We start from the raw sequence: 15,314 nt of genomic DNA, 5'->3' as shown, positions 1-15,314 counted from the left end.
TTCTTTTTCGTTCTTTCTTTCTTTTTTCTTTTTTTCGTTCTTTCTTTCCTTTATCGTTCTTCCTTTTTTCTTTCATTTTTCTTTCTTTTCCGTTCCTTCTTTCGTTTTTCTTTCTTTTCCGTTCTTTCTGTCTTTCTTTTTTCTTCCTTTTTCTTTCTTTCATTTTTCTTTCTTTTCCGTTCCTTCTTTCGTTTTTCTTTCTTTTCCGTTCTTTCTTTCTTTCTTTTTTCTTCCTTTTTCTTTCTTTCATTTTTCTTTCTTTTCCCTTCTTTCTTTATTTTTTCTTTCTTTTTCGTTTGTTCTTTCTTTTTTCTTTGTTTTTCGTTCTTTCTTTCTTTTTTCGTTCTTCCTTTTTTCTTTCTTTCACTTTTCTTTCTTTCACTTTTCTTTCTTTTCCTTTCATTCTTTCTTTTTCCTTGCTTTTTCGTTCTTTCTTTCTTTTTTCGTTCTTCTTTTTTCTTTCTTTCTTTTTTCTTTCTTCTCCGTTCTTTCTTTCTTTTTTCTTTCTTTTTCGTTCGTTCTTTCTTTTGTCTTTGTTTTTTGTTCTTTCTTTCTTTTTTCGTTCTTCCTTTCTTTTTTCCTTCTTCCTTTTTTCTTTCTTTCATTTTTCTTTCTTTTCTGTTCATTCTTACTTTTTCCTTTCTTTTTCGTTCTTTCTTTCTTTTTTCGTTCTTCCTTTTTTCTGTCTTTCTTTTTTCTTTCTTTTCCGTTCCTTCTTTCTTTTTTCTTTCTTTTCCGTTTCTCTTCCTTTTTTCTTTCTTTTTCGTTCGTTCTTTCTTTTTTCTTTCTTTCTGTTCGTTCTTTCTTTGTTTATTCTTTCTTTTTCATTTGTTCTTTCTTGTTTTTTCTGTCTTTCTTCTTTCTTTCTTCCTTTTTTCTTTTTTTTCGTTCTTTCTTTTTTCCTTCTTACATTTTTCTTTCTTTTTTCGTTCTTCCTTTTTTCTTTCTTTCTTTTTTCTTTCTTTTCCGTTCGTTCTTACTTTTTCCTTTCTTTTCCGTTCTTTCTTTCTTTTTTCTTTCTTTTTCGTTCGTTCTTTCTTTTTTCTTTGTTTTTCGTTTTTTTCTTTATTTTTTCCTTTCTTGTTTTTTTCTTTCTTTCTTTTTTCTTTCTTTCTTTTCCGTTCCTTCTTTCTTTTTCTCTTTCTTTTCTGTTTCTCTTCCGTTATTTTTCTGTCTTTTTTGTTCTTTCTTTCTTTCTTTCTTTTTCGTTCTTCGTTCTTTTTTCTTTCTTTTCTGTTCTTTTTTTCTTTTTTCTTTCTTTTCCGTTCCTTCTTTCTTTTTTCTTTCTTTTCCGTTCTTTCTTTCTTCCTTTTTTCTTTCTTTTCCGTTCTTTCTTTCTTTTTCGTTCGTTCTTTCTTTTTTCTTTCTTTTCCGTTCCTTCTTTCTTTTTCTCTTTCTTTTCCGTTTCTCTTCCTTTATTTTTCTGTCTTTTTTGTTCTTCCTTTCTTTCTTTTTTCGTTCTTCGTTCTTACTTTTTTCTTTCTTTTCCGTCTTTCTTTCTTTTCTCTTTTTTCCGTTCTTTCTTTCTTTCTTTTTTCTTTCTTTTTCGTTCATTCTTTCTTTTTTCTTTGTTTTTCTTTCGTTCTTTCTTTTTTCATTCTTCCTTTTTTCTTTCTTTCACTTTTCTCTTTTCCGTTCATTCTTTCTTTTTCCTTGCTTTTTCGTTCTTTCTTTCTTTTATTCGTTCTTCTTTTTTCTTTCTTTCTTTTTTCTTTCTTATTCGTTCTTTCTTTCTTTTTTCGTTCTTTCTTTCTTTGTTCGTTCTTCCTTTCTTTTTTCGTTCTTCCTTTTTTCTGTCTTTCTTTTTGCTCTCTTTTCCGTTCATTCTTTTTCCTTTCTTTTTCGTTCTTTCTTTCTTTTTTCATTCTTCCTTTTTTCTTTCTTTCTTTTTTCTTGCTTTTCCGTTCTTTCTTTCTTAGTTCTTTTTTTCCGTTCTTTCTTTCTTTTTTCTTTCTTTTTCGTTCGTTCTTTTTTCTTTCTTACTTTTTCCTTTCTTTTTCGTTCTTTCTTTCTTTTTTCGTTCTTCCTTTTTTCTTTCTTTCACTTTTCTTTCTTTTCCGTTCATTCTTTCTTTTTCCTTGCTTTTTCTTTCTTTCTTTCTGTTTTCGTTCTTCTTTTTTTCTTTCTTTCTTTTTTTTTGCTTTTCCATTCTTTCTTTCTTTTTTCTTTCTTTTTCGTTCGTTCTTTCTTTTTTCTTTGTTTTTTGTTCTTTCTTTCTTTTTTCGTTCTTCCTTTTTTCTGTCTTTCTTTTTGCTCTCTTTTCCGTTCCTTCTTTCTTTTTCTCTTTCTTTTCCGTTCTCTCTTTCTTTTTTCGTTCTTCCTTTTTTCTGTCTTTCTTTTTTCTTTCTTTTCCGTTCCTTCTTTCTTTTTTCTTTCTTTTCTGTTTCTCTTCCTTTTTTCTTTCTTTTTCATTCGTTCTTTCTTTTTTTCTTTTTGTTCGTTCTTTCTTTGTTTATTCTTTCTTTTTCATTTGTTCTTTCTTGTTTTTCTTTCTGTCTTTTTTCTTTCTTCTTTCTTTCTTCCTTTTTTCTTTCTTTTTCATTCTTTCTTTTTTCTTTCTTACTTTTTTCTTTCTTTTTTCGTTCTTCCTTTTCTCTTTCTTTCTCTTTTATTCTTTTCCGTTCTTTCTTTCTTTCTTTTTTCTTTCTTTTCTGTCTTTCTTTTTTCTTTCTTTTCCGTTCCTTCTTTCTTTTTTTCTTTCTTTTCCGTTTCTCTTCCTTTCTTTTTTCTTTCTTTATCGTTCGTTCTTTCTTTTTTCTTTCTTTCTTTTTTCTTTCTTTTCCGATCTTTCTTTCTGTTTTCTTTCTTTTTGTTTGTTCTTTTTCCTTTCTTTTTCGTTCTTCCTTTTTTCTTTCTTTCTTTTTCTTTCTTTTCTGCTCTTTCTTTTTTCTTTCTTTTCCGTTCTTTCTTTCTTTCTTTTTTCTTTCTTTTTCTTTATTTCTTTCTTTTTCCTTCTTCCTTTTTTCTTTCTTTCTTTTTTCTTTCTTTTCTGCTCTTTCTTTTTTCTTTCTTTTCCGTTCTTTCTTTCTTTCTTTCTTTTTTCTTTCTTTTTCTTTCTTTCTTTCTTTTTCCTTCTTCCTTTTTTCTGTCTTTCTTTTTTCTTTCTTTTCCGTTCCTTCTTTCTTTTTTTCCTTCTTTTCCGTTTCTCTATCTTTCTTTTTTCTTTCTTTCTTTTTTCTTTCTTTTCCGATCTTTCTTTCTGTTTTCTTTCTTTTTGTTTGTTCTTTTTCATTTCTTTTTCGTTCTTCCTTTTTTCTTTCTTTCTTTTTTCTTTCTTTTTCTTTATTTCTTTCTTTTTCCTTCTTCCTTTTTTCTGTCTTTCTTTTTTCTTTCTTTTCCGTTCCTTCTTTCTTTTTTTCCTTCTTTTCCGTTTCTCTATCTTTCTTTTTTCTTTCTTTCTTTTTTCTTTCTTTTCCGATCTTTCTTTCTGTTTTCTTTCTTTTTGTTTGTTCTTTTTCCTTTCTTTTTCGTTCTTCCTTTTTTCTTTCTTTCTTTTTTCTTTCTTTTCTGTTCTTTCTTTTTTCTTTCTTTTCCGTTCTTTCTTTCTTTCTTTTTTCTTTCTTTTTCGTTCGTTCTTTCTTTTTTCTTTCTTTCTTTTTTATTCTTCCTTTTTTCTTTCTTTCTTTTTTCTTGCTTTTCCGTTCTTTCTTTCTTTTCTCTTTCTTTTCCTTTCTTTCTTTCTTTCTTTTTTTTCTTTTTTGTTCGTTCTTTCTTTTTTCTTTGGTTTTCGTTCTTTCTTTCTTTTTTCTTTCTTCCTTTTTTCTTTCTTAATTTTTCCTTTCTTTTCCGTTCTTTCTTTCTTTTTTCGTTCTTTTTCGGTTCGTTCTTTCTTTTTTCTTTGTTTTTCGTTCTTTCTTTCTTTTTTCTTTCTTTCTGTTCGTTCTTTCTTTGTTTATTCTTTCTTTTTCATTTGTTCTTTTTTGTTTTTTCTTTCTTTATTCTTTCTTTCTTCTTTCTTTCTTCCTTTTTTCTTTCTTTTTCGTTCTTTCTTTTTTCTTTCTTACTTTTTTCTTTCTTTTTCGTTCTTCCTTTTTTCTTTCTTTCTTCTTTCTTTCTTTTTCGTTCGTTCTTTCTTTTTTCTTTATTTCCGTTCTTTCTTTCTTTTTTCGTTCTTCCTTTTTTCTTTCTTTCTTCTTTCTTTCTTTTCCGTTTTCTTTCTTTCTTTTTTCTTTCTTTTTCCTTCTTCCTTTCTTTTTTGTTCTTCCTTTTTTCTTTCTTTCTTCTTTCTTTTCCGTTACTCTTCCTTTCTTTTTTCTTTCTTTTTTGTTCTTTCTTTCTTTCTTTCTTTTTTGTTCTTTCTTTCTTTTTTCGTTCTTCCTTTTTTCTGTCTTTCTTTTTTCTTTCTTTTCCCTTCCTTCTTTCTTCTTTCTTTCTTTTTCGTTCGTTCTTTCTTTTTTCTTTCTTTCTGTTCGTTCTTTCTTTGTTTATTCTTTCTTTTTCATTTGTTCTTGTTTTTTCTTTCTGTCTTTTTTCTTTCTTTCTTTATTCTTTCTCTTTTTTCTTTCTTTTTTCTTTCATTTCCGTTTTTTCTTTCTTAGTTCTTTCTTTTTCGTTCTTTCTTTCTTTTTTCTTTTTTTCGTTCTTTCTTTCCTTTATCGTTCTTCCTTTTTTCTTTCATTTTTCTTTCTTTTCCGTTCCTTCTTTCGTTTTTCTTTCTTTTCCGTTCTTTCTTTCTTTCTTTTTTCTTCCTTTTTCTTTCTTTCATTTTTCTTTCTTTTCTGTTCATTCTTACTTTTTCCTTTCTTTTTCGTTCTTTCTTTCTTTTTTCGTTCTTCCTTTTTTCTGTCTTTCTTTTTTCTTTCTTTTCCATTCCTTCTTTCTTTTTTCTTTCTTTTCCGTTTCTCTTCCTTTTTTCTTTCTTTTTCGTTCCTTCTTTCTTTTTTCTTTCTTTCTGTTTGTTCTTTGTTTATTCTTTTTTTTCATTTGTTCTTTCTTGTTTTTTCTGTCTTTTTTCTTTCTTCTTTCTTCCTTTTTTCTTTCTTTTCCGTCTTTCTTTCTTTTCTCTTTCTTTTCCGTTCTTTCTTTCTTTCACTTTTCTTTCTTTTCCGTTCATTCTTTCTTTTTCCTTGCTTTTTCGTTCTTTCTTTCTTTTATTCGTTCTTCTTTTTTCTTTCTTTCTTTTTTCTTTCTTATTCGTTCTTTCTTTCTTTTTTCGTTCTTTCTTTCTTTTTTCGTTCTTCCTTTCTTTTTTCGTTCTTCCTTTTTTCTTTCTTTTTTCTTTCTTTTCCGTTCATTCTTACTTTTTCCTTTCTTTTTCGTTCTTTCTTTCTGTTTTCGTTCTTCCTTTTTTCTGTCTTTCTTTTTGCTCTCTTTTCCGTTCCTTATTTCTTTTTCTCTTTCTTTTCCGTTTCTCTTCATTTCTTTTTTCTTTCTTTTTCGTTCGTTCTTTCTTTTTTCTTTCTGTTCGTTCTTTCTTTGTTTATTCTTTCTTTTTCATTTGTTCTTTCTTGTTTTTTCTTTCTGTCTTTTTTCTTTCTTTCTTTATTCTTTCTTTCTTTTTTCTTTCTTTTTTCTTTCTTTCTTTTTTCTTGCTTTTCCGTTCTTTCTTTCTTTTCTCTTTCTTTTCCTTTCTTTCTTTCTTTCTTTTTTTTCTTTTTTGTTCGTTCTTTCTTTTTTCTTTGGTTTTCGTTCTTTCTTTCTTTTTTCTTTCTTCCTTTTTTCTTTCTTAATTTTTCCTTTCTTTTCCGTTCTTTCTTTCTTTTTTCGTTCTTTTTCGGTTCGTTCTTTCTTTTTTCTTTGTTTTTCGTTCTTTCTTTCTTTTTTCTTTCTTTCTGTTCGTTCTTTCTTTGTTTATTCTTTCTTTTTCATTTGTTTTTTTTTGTTTTTTCTTTCTTTATTCTTTCTTTCTTCTTTCTTTCTTCCTTTTTTCTTTCTTTTTCGTTCTTTCTTTTTTCTTTCTTACTTTTTTCTTTCTTTTTCGTTCTTCCTTTTTTCTTTCTTTCTTCTTTCTTTCTTTTCCGTTTTCTTTCTTTCTTTTTTCTTTCTTTTTCCTTCTTTCTTTCTTTTTTCGTTCTTCCTTTTTTCTTTCTTTCTTCTTTCTTTCTTTTCCGTTTTCTTTCTTTCTTTTTTCTTTCTTTTTCCTTCTTTCTTTCTTTTTTGTTCTTCCTTTTTTCTTTCTTTCTTCTTTCTTTTCCGTTACTCTTCCTTTCTTTTTTCTTTCTTTTTTGTTCTTGCTTTCTTTCTTTCTTTTTTGTTCTTTCTTTCTTTTTTCGTTCTTCCTTTTTTCTCTCTTTCTTTTTTCTTTCTTTTCCCTTCCTTCTTTCTTCTTTCTTTCTTTTTCGTTCGTTCTTTCTTTTTTCTTTCTTTCTGTTCGTTCTTTCTTTGTTTATTCTTTCTTTTTCATTTGTTCTTTCTTGTTTTTTCTTTCTGTCTTTTTTCTTTCTTTCTTTATTCTTTCTTTCTTTTTTCTTTCTTTTTTCTTTCATTTCCGTTTTTTCTTTCTTAGTTCTTTCTTTTTCGTTCTTTCTTTCTTTTTTCTTTTTTTTCGTTCTTTCTTTCCTTTATCGTTCTTCCTTTTTTCTTTCATTTTTCTTTCTTTTCCGTTCCTTCTTTCGTTTTTCTTTCTTTTCCGTTCTTTCTTTCTTTTTTCTTTCTTTTTCGTTCGTTCTTTCTTTTTCCTTGCTTTTTCGTTCTTTCTTTCTTTTTTCGTTCTTCTTTTTTCTTTCTTTCTTTTTTCTTTCTTTTCCGTTCTTTCTTTCTTTTTTCTTTCTTTTTCGTTCGTTCTTTCTTTTGTCTTTGTTTTTTGTTCTTTCTTTCTTTTTTCGTTCTTCCTTTCTTTTTTCCTTCTTCCTTTTTTCTTTCTTTCATTTTTCTTTCTTTTCTGTTCATTCTTACTTTTTCCTTTCTTTTTCGTTCTTTCTTTCTTTTTTCGTTCTTCCTTTTTTCTGTCTTTCTTTTTTCTTTCTTTTCCGTTCCTTCTTACTTTTTTCTTTCTTTTCCATTCTTTCTTTCTTTCTTTTTTCTTTCTTTCGTTCGTTTTTTTCCTTTGTTTTTCGTTCTTTCTTTTTTCGTTCTTCCTTTCTTTTTTCGTTCTTCCTTTTTTCTTTCTTTCACTTTTCTTTCTTTTCCATTCATTCTTTCTTTTTCCTTGCTTTTTCTTTCTTTCTGTTTTCGTTCTTCTTTTTTTCTTTCTTTTTTTTCTTGCTTTTCCGTTCTTTCTTTCTTTTTTCTTTATTTTTCGTTCGTTCTTTCGTTTTTCTTTCTTTTCCGTTCCTTCTTTCTTTTTCCGTTCTTCCTTTTTTCTTTCTTCTTTCTTTCTTTTCCGTTCTTTCTTTCTTTTTCCTTGCTTTTTTGTTCTTTCTTTCTTTTTTCGTTCTTCCTTTTTTCTTTCTTTCATTTTTCTTTCTTTTCCGTTCATTCTTACTTTTTCCTTTCTTTTCCGTTCTTTCTTTCTTTTTTCTTTTTCGTTCGTTCTTTCTTTTTTCGTTGTTTTTCGTTTTTTCTTTCTTTTTTCCTTTCTTGTTTTTTTCTTTCTTGTTTTTTTCTTTCTTTTCCGTTCCTTCTTTCTTTTTCTCTTTCTTTTCCGTTTCTCTTCCTTTATTTTTGTCTTTTTTGTTCTTCCTTTCTTTCTTTTTTCGTTCTTCGTTCTTACTTTTTTCTTTCTTTTCCGTCTTTCTTTCTTTTCTCTTTCTTTTCCGTTCTTTCTTTCTTTCTCGTTCGTTCTTTCTTTCTTTTTTCGTTCTTCCTTTTTTCTTTCTTTCACTTTTCTTTCTTTTCCATTCATTCTTTCTTTTTCCTTGCTTTTTCATTCTTTCTTTCTTTTTTCGTTCTTCTTTTTTCTTTCTTTCTTTTTTCTTTCTTTTCCGTTCTTTCTTTCTTTCTTTTTCTTTCGTTCTTTCTTTTTTCGTTCTTCCTTTTTTCTTTCTTTCACTTTTCTTTCTTTTCCGTTCATTCTTTCTTTTTCCTTGCTTTTTCGTTCTTTCTTTCTTTTTTCGTTCTTCTTTTTTCTTTCTTTCTTTCTTCTTTCTTTTCCATTCTTTCTTTCTTAGTTCTTTCTTTTTCGGTCTTTCTTTCTTTTATCGTTCTTCCTTTTTTCTTTCATTTTTCTTTCTTTTCCTTTCCTTCTTTCGTTTTTCTTTCTTTTCCGTTCTTTCTTTGTTTCTTTTTTTCTTCCTTTTTCTTTCTTTCTTTTTTCTTTCTTTTCCGTTCTTTCTTTTTTATTTTTTTTCCTTTCTTTCTTTCTTTTTTCCTTTCTTTTTCTTCTTCCTTTTTTCATTCTTTCTTTTTTCTTTCTTCCTTTTTTCTTTCTTTTCCGTTCTTTCTTTCTTTTTTCTTTCTTTTTCGTTTGTTCTTTCTTTGTTTATTCTTTCTTTTTCATTTGTTCTCTCTTGTTTTTTCTTTTTCCTTTCTTTTTTTTTCTTTCTTACTTTTTTCTTTCTCTTTCGTTCTTACTTTTTCGTTCTTCCTTTTTTCTTTCTTTCTTTTTTCTTTCTTTTCTGTTCTTTTTTTCTTTCTTTTCCATTCTTTCTTTCATTCTTTTTTCTTTCTTTTTCGTTCTTTCTTTCTTTTTTCTTTCTTTTTCGTTCTTTCTTTCTTTATTCTTTCTTCCTTTTTTCTTTCTTTCTTTTTCTTTCTTTTCCGTTCTTTCATTCTTTCTTTTTTCTTTCTTTTTCGTTCGTTCTTACTTTTTTATTTCTTTTTCATTCTTTCTTTTTTCGTTCTTCCTTTTTTCTTTCTTTCTCTTTTCTTTCTTTTTCGTTCATTCTTTCATGTTTATTCTTTTTTTCATTTGTTCTTTCTTTTTTCTTTCTGCCTTTTTTCTTTCTTTCTTTTTTCTTTCTTCCTTTTTTCTTTCTTTTTTCTTTCTTCCTTTTTTCTTTCTTTTTCTTTCTTTTTTATTCCTTTTTTCTTTCTTTATCGTTCATTCTTTTTTCTTCATTTTTCCTTCATTCTTCCTTTTCTCTTTCTTTTTTGTTCTTTCTTTCTTTTTTCTTTTTCATTCGTTGTTCATTTTTTCTTTCTTTTTTGTTCTTTCTTTCTTCTTTTTTATTCTTTCTTTCTTTTTCTTTCTTTTTTGTTCGTTCTTACTTTTTACTTTCTTTTTCGTTCTTTCTTTCTTTTCTCGTTCTTCCTTTTTTCTTTCTTTCTTTTTTTTCTTTTCCTTTCTTTCTTTCTTTTTTCTTTCTTTTTGTTCATTCATTCATTCTTTCGTCTCTGAGAAAGCACAGATCCCCACTGCTGTTGTGCGTGTAGATAAGGTGGCAAGGCACCATGAAGAGCAGCAAGAGCTTTCAGGGCTGGGCCCTTCCTTGTGGGAGAAGGAGCCGGACGTTTGACTTTTCGGCCAGAGGCTCTGCCGCGGCCGAGAGCCATGAGATCTTGCATCTCTGGGAAAGCACAGATCCCCACTGCTGTTGTGCCTGTAGATAAGGTGGCAAGGACCGTGAAGAGCAGCAAGAGCTTTCAGGGCTGGACCCTTCCTTGTGGGAGAAGGAGCCGGACGTTTGCCTTTTCGGCAAGAGGCTCTGCCGCTGCCGAGCGCCATGAGCTGTTGCGTCTCTGGGAAAGCACAGATCCCCACTGCTGTTGTGCCTGTAGATAGGGCGCCAAGGCACCCTGAAGAGCAGCAAGAGCTTTCAGGACTGGGCCCTTCCTTGTGGGAGAAGGAGCCCGACGTTTGCCTTTTCGGCAAGAGGCTCTGCCGCGGCCGAGTGCCAAGATATGTTGCGTCTCTGGGAAAGCACAGATCCCCAATGCTGTTGTGCCTGTAGATAGGGCACCAAGGCACCGTGAAGAGCAGCAAGAGCTTTCAGGGCTGGGCCCTTCCTTGTGGGAGAAGGAGCCGGACGTTTGCCTTTTCAGCAAGAGGCTCTGCCACGGCCGAGCGCCATGAGACGTTGCGTCTCTGGGAAAGCACAGATCCCCACTGCTGTTGTGCCTGTAGATAGGGCGCCAAGGCACCGTGAAGAGCAGCAAGAGCTTTCAGGGCTGGGCCCTTCCTTGTGGGAGAAGGAGCCGGACGTTTGCCTTTTCGGCAACAGGCTCTGCCGCGGCCGAGCGCCATGAGATGTTGCGTCTCAGGGAAAGCACAGATCCCCACTGCTGCTGTGCCTGTAGATAGGGCGCCAAGGCACCGTGAAGAGCAGCAAGAGCTTTCAGGGCTGGGCCCTTCCTTGTGGGAGAAGGAGCCGGACGTTTGCCTTTTTGGTAAGAGGCTCTGCCGCGGCCGAGCGCCATGAGATGTTGCGTCTCTGGGAAAGCACAGATCCCCACTGCTGTTGTACCTGTAGATAGGGCGCCAAGGCACTGTGAAGAGCAGCAAGAGCTTTCAGGGCTGGGCCCTTCCTTGTGGGAGAAGGAGCCGGACGTTTGCCTTTTGGGCAAGAGGCTTGCCGCGGCCCGAGCGCCATGAGATGTTGCGTCTCTGGGAAAGCACAGATCCCCAATGCTGTTGTGCCTGTAGATAGTGCACCAAGGCACCGTGAAGAGCAGCAAGAGCTTTCAGGGCTGGGCCCTTCCTTGTGGGAGAAGGAGCCGGACGTTTGCCTTTTCGGCAAGAGGCTCTGCCGCGGCCGAGCGCCATGAGACGTTGCGTCTCTGGGAAAGCACAGATCCCCAGTGCTGTTGTGCCTGTAGATAGGGCGCCAAGGCACCGTGAAGAGCAGCAAGAGCTTTCAGGGCTGGGCCCTTCCTTGTGGGAGAAGGAGCCAGACGTTTGCCTTTTCGGCAAGAGGCTCTGCCGCGGCCGAGCGCCATAAGATGTTGCGTCTCTGGGAAAGCACAGATCCCCACTGCTGTTGTGCCTGTAGATAAGGTGGCAAGGACCGTGAAGAGCAGCAAGAGCTTTCAGGGCTGGGCCCTTCCTTGTGGGAGAAGGAGCCGGACGTTTGCCTTTTCAGCAAGAGGCTCTGCCACGGCCGAGCGCCATGAGACGTTGCGTCTCTGGGAAAGCACAGATCCCCACTGCTGTTGTGCCTGTAGATAGGGCGCCATGGCACCGTGAAGAGCAGCAAGAGCTTTCAGGGCTGGGCCCTTCCTTGTGGGAGAAGGAGCCGGACGTTTGCCTTTTCGGCAACAGGCTCTGCCGCGGCCGAGCGCCATGAGATGTTGCGTCTCAGGGAAAGCACAGATCCCCACTGCTGCTGTGCCTGTAGATAGGGCGCCAAGGCACCGTGAAGAGCAGCAAGAGCTTTCAGGGCTGGGCCCTTCCTTGTGGGAGAAGGAGCCGGACGTTTGCCTTTTTGGTAAGAGGCTCTGCCGCGGCCGAGCGCCATGAGATGTTGCGTCTCTGGGAAAGCACAGATCCCCACTGCTGTTGTACCTGTAGATAGGGCGCCAAGGCACTGTGAAGAGCAGCAAGAGCTTTCAGGGCTGGGCCCTTCCTTGTGGGAGAAGGAGCCGGACGTTTGCCTTTTGGGCAAGAGGCTTGCCGCGGCCGAGCGCCATGAGATGTTGCGTCTCTGGGAAAGCACAGATGCCCACTGCTGTTGTGCCTGTAGATAGGGCGCCAAGGCACCGTGAAGAGCAGCAAGAGCTTTCAGGGCTGGGCCCTTCCTTGTGGGAGATGGAGCCGGACTTTTGCATTTTTGGCAAGAGGCTCTTCCGCGGACGAGCGCCATGAGATGTTGCGTCTCTGGGAAAGCACAGATCCCCAATGCTGTTGTGCCTGTAGATAGTGCACCAAGGCACCGTGAAGAGCAGCAGGAGCTTTCAGGGCTGGGCCCTTCCTTGTGGGAGAAGGAGCCGGACGTTTGCCTTTTCGGCAAGAGGCTCTGCCGCGGCCGAGCGCCATGAGACGTTGCGTCTCTGGGAAAGCACAGATCCCCAGTGCTGTTGTGCCTGTAGATAGGGCGCCAAGGCACCGTGAAGAGCAGCAAGAGCTTTCAGGGCTGGGCCCTTCCTTGTGGGAGAAGGAGCCAGACGTTTGCCTTTTCGGCAACAGGCTCTGCCGCGGCCGAGCGCCATAAGATGTTGCGTCTCTGGGAAAGCACAGATCCCCACTGCTATTGTGCCTGTAGATAGGGCGCCAAGGCACCGTGAAGCGCAGCAAGAGCTTTCAGGGCTGGGCCCTTCCTTGTGGGAGAAGGAGCCGGACGTTTGCCTTTTCGGCAAGAGGCTCTGCCGCGGCCGAGCGCCATGAGATGTTGCGCCTCTGGGAAAGCACAGATCCCCACTGCTTTTGTACCTGTAGATAGGGCGCCAAGGCACCGTGAAGAGCAGCAACAGCTTTCAGGGCTGGGCCCTTCCCGGTGGGAGAAGGAGCCGGACTTTTGCATTTTTGGCAAGAGGCTCTGCCGCGGCCGAGCGCCATGAGATGTTGCGTCTCTGGGAAAGCACAGATGCCCACTGCTGTTGTGCCTGTAGATAGGGCGCCAAGGCACCGTGAAGAGCAGCAAGAGCTTTCAGGGCTGGGCCCTTCCTTGCGGGAGAAGGAGCCGGACGTTTGCCTTTTCGGCAAGAGTCTCTGCCGCGGCCGAGTGCCAAGATATGTTGCGACTCTGGAAAAGCACAGATCCCCACTGCTGTTGTGCCTGTAGATAGGGCGCCATGGCACCGTGAAGAGCAGCAAGAGCTTTCAGGGCTGGGCCCTTCCTTGTGGGAGAAGGAGCCGGACGTTTGCCTTTTCGGCAACAGGCTCTGCCGCGGGCCGAGCGCCATGAGATGTTGCGTCTCAGGGAAAGCACAGATCCCCACTGCTGCTGTGCCTGTAGATAGGGCGCCAAGGCACCGTGAAGAGCAGCAAGAGCTTTCAGGGCTGGGCCCTTCCTTGTGGGAGAAGGAGCCGGACGTTTGCCTTTTTGGTAAGAGGCTCTGCCGCGGACGAGCGCCATGAGATGTTGCGTCTCTGGGAAAGCACAGATCCCCACTGCTGCTGTGCCTGTAGATAGGGCGCCAAGGCACCGTGAAGAGCAGCAAGAGCTTTCAGGGCTGGGCCCTTCCTTGTGAGAGAAGGAGCCGGAAGTTTGCCTTTTCGGCAAGAGGCTCTGCCGCGGCCGAGCGCCATGAGACGTTGCGCCTCTGGGAAAGCACAGATCCCCAGTGCTGTTGTGCCTGTAGATAGGGCGCCAAGGCACCGTGAAGAGCAGCAAGAGCTTTCAGGGCTGGGCCCTTCCTTGTGGGAGAAGGAGCCGGACGTTTGCCTTTTCGGCAAGAGGATCTGCCGCGGCCGAGCGCCATGAGATGTTGCGTCTCTGGGAAAGCACAGATGCCCACTGCTGTTGTGCCTGTAGATAGGGCGCCAAGGCACCGTGAAGAGCAGCAAGAGCTTTCAGGGCTGGGCCCTTCCTTGTGGGAGAAGGAGCCGGACGTTTGCCTTTTCGGCAAGAGTCTCTGTCGCGGCCGAGTGCCAAGATATGTTGCGACTCTGGAAAAGCACAGATCCCCACCGCTGTTGTGCCTGTAGATAGGACGCCAAGGCACCGTGAAGAGCAGCAAGAGCTTTCAGGGATGGGCCCTTCCTTGTGGGAGAAGGAGCCGGATGTTTGCCTTTTCAGCAAGAGGCTCTGCCGCGGCCGAGCGCCATGAGACGTTGCGTCTCTGGGAAAGCACAGATCCCCACTGCTGTTGTGCCTGTAGATAGGGCGCCAAGGCACCGTGAAGAGCAGCAAGAGCTTTCAGGGCTGGGCCCTTCCTTGTGGGAGAAGGAGCCCGACGTTTGCCTTTTCGGCAAGAGGCTCTGCCGCGGCCGAGTGCCAAGATATGTTGCGACTCTGGGAAAGCACAGATCCCCACTGCTGTTGTGCCTGTAGATAGGGCGCCATGGCACCGTGAAGAGCAGCAAGAGCTTTCAGGGCTGGGCCCTTCCTTGTGGGAGAAGGAGCCGGACGTTTGCCTTTTCGGCAACAGGCTCTGCCGCGGCCGAGCGCCATGAGATGTTGCGTCTCAGGGAAAGCACAGATCCCCACTGCTGCTGTGCCTGTAGATAGGGCGCCAAGGCACCGTGAAGAGCAGCAAGAGCTTTCAGGGCTGGGCCCTTCCTTGTGGGAGAAGGAGCCGGACGTTTGCCTTTTTGGTAAGAGGCTCTGCCGCGGCCGAGCGCCATGAGATGTTGCGTCTCTGGGAAAGCACAGATCCCCACTGCTGTTGTACCTGTAGATAGGGCGCCAAGGCACCGTGAAGAGCAGCAAGAGCTTTCAGGGCTGGGCCCTTCCTTGTGGGAGAAGGAGCCGGACGTTTGCCTTTTGGGCAAGAGGCTTGCCGCGGCCGAGCACCATGAGATGTTGCGTCTCTGGGAAAGCACAGATGCCCACTGCTGTTGTGCCTGTAGATAGGGTGCCAAGGCACCGTGAAGAGCAGCAAGAGCTTTCAGGGCTGGGCCCTTCCTTGTGGGAGATGGAGCCGGACTTTTGCATTTTTGGCAAGAGGCTCTGCCGCGGCCGAGCGCCATGAGATGTTGCGTCTCTGGAAAGCACAGATCCCCAATGCTGTTGTGCCTGTAGATAGTGCACCAAGGCACCGTGAAGAGCAGCAAGAGCTTTCAGGGCTGGGCCCTTCCTTGTGGGAGAAGGAGCCAGACGTTTGCCTTTTCGGCAAGAGGCTCTGCCGCGGGCCGAGCGCCATAAGATGTTGCGTCTCTGGGAAAGCACAGATCCCCACTGCTGTTGTGCCTGTAGATAGGGTGCCAAGGCACCGTGAAGCGCAGCAAGAGCTTTCAGGGCTGGGCCCTTCCTTGTGGGAGAAGGAGCCGGACGTTTGCCTTTTCGGCAAGAGGCTCTGCCGCGGCCGAGCGCCATGAGATGTTGCGTCTCTGGGAAAGCACAGATGCCCACTGCTGTTGTGCCTGTAGATAGGGCGCCAAGGCACCGTGAAGAGCAGCAAGAGCTTTCAGGGCTGGGCCCTTCCTTGTGGGAGAAGGAGCCGGACGTTTGCCTTTTCGGCAAGAGTCTCTGCCGCGGCCGAGTGCCAAGATATGTTGCGACTCTGGAAAAGCACAGATCCCCACTGCTGTTGTGCCTGTAGATAGGGCACCAAGGCACCGTGAAGAGCAGCAAGAGCTTTCAGGGCTGGGCCCTTCCTTGTGGGAGAAGGAGCTGGACTTTTGCATTTTCGGCAAGAGGCTCTGCCGCGGCCGAGCGCCATGAGATGTTGCGTCTCTGGGAAAGCACAGATCCCCACTGCTGTTGTGCCTGTAGATAGGGCGCCAAGGCACCGTGAAGAGCAGCAAGAGCTTTCAGGGCTGGGCCCTTCCTTGTGGCAGAAGGAGCCGGACGTTTGCCTTTTCGGCAAGAGGCTCTGCCGCGGCCGAGTGCCAAGATATGTTGCGACTCTGGAAAAGCACAGATCCCCAGTGCTGCTGTGCCTGTAGATAGGGCACCATGGCACCGTGAAGAGCAGCAAGAGCTTTCAGGGCTGGGCCCTTCCTTGTGGGAGAAGGA

Source organism: Harpia harpyja, chromosome 3 (genome assembly GCF_026419915.1).
Source record: "Harpia harpyja isolate bHarHar1 chromosome 3, bHarHar1 primary haplotype, whole genome shotgun sequence".
Lineage (NCBI taxonomy): Eukaryota > Metazoa > Chordata > Aves > Accipitriformes > Accipitridae > Harpia > Harpia harpyja.
This window is presented reverse-complemented; position numbering follows the sequence as displayed.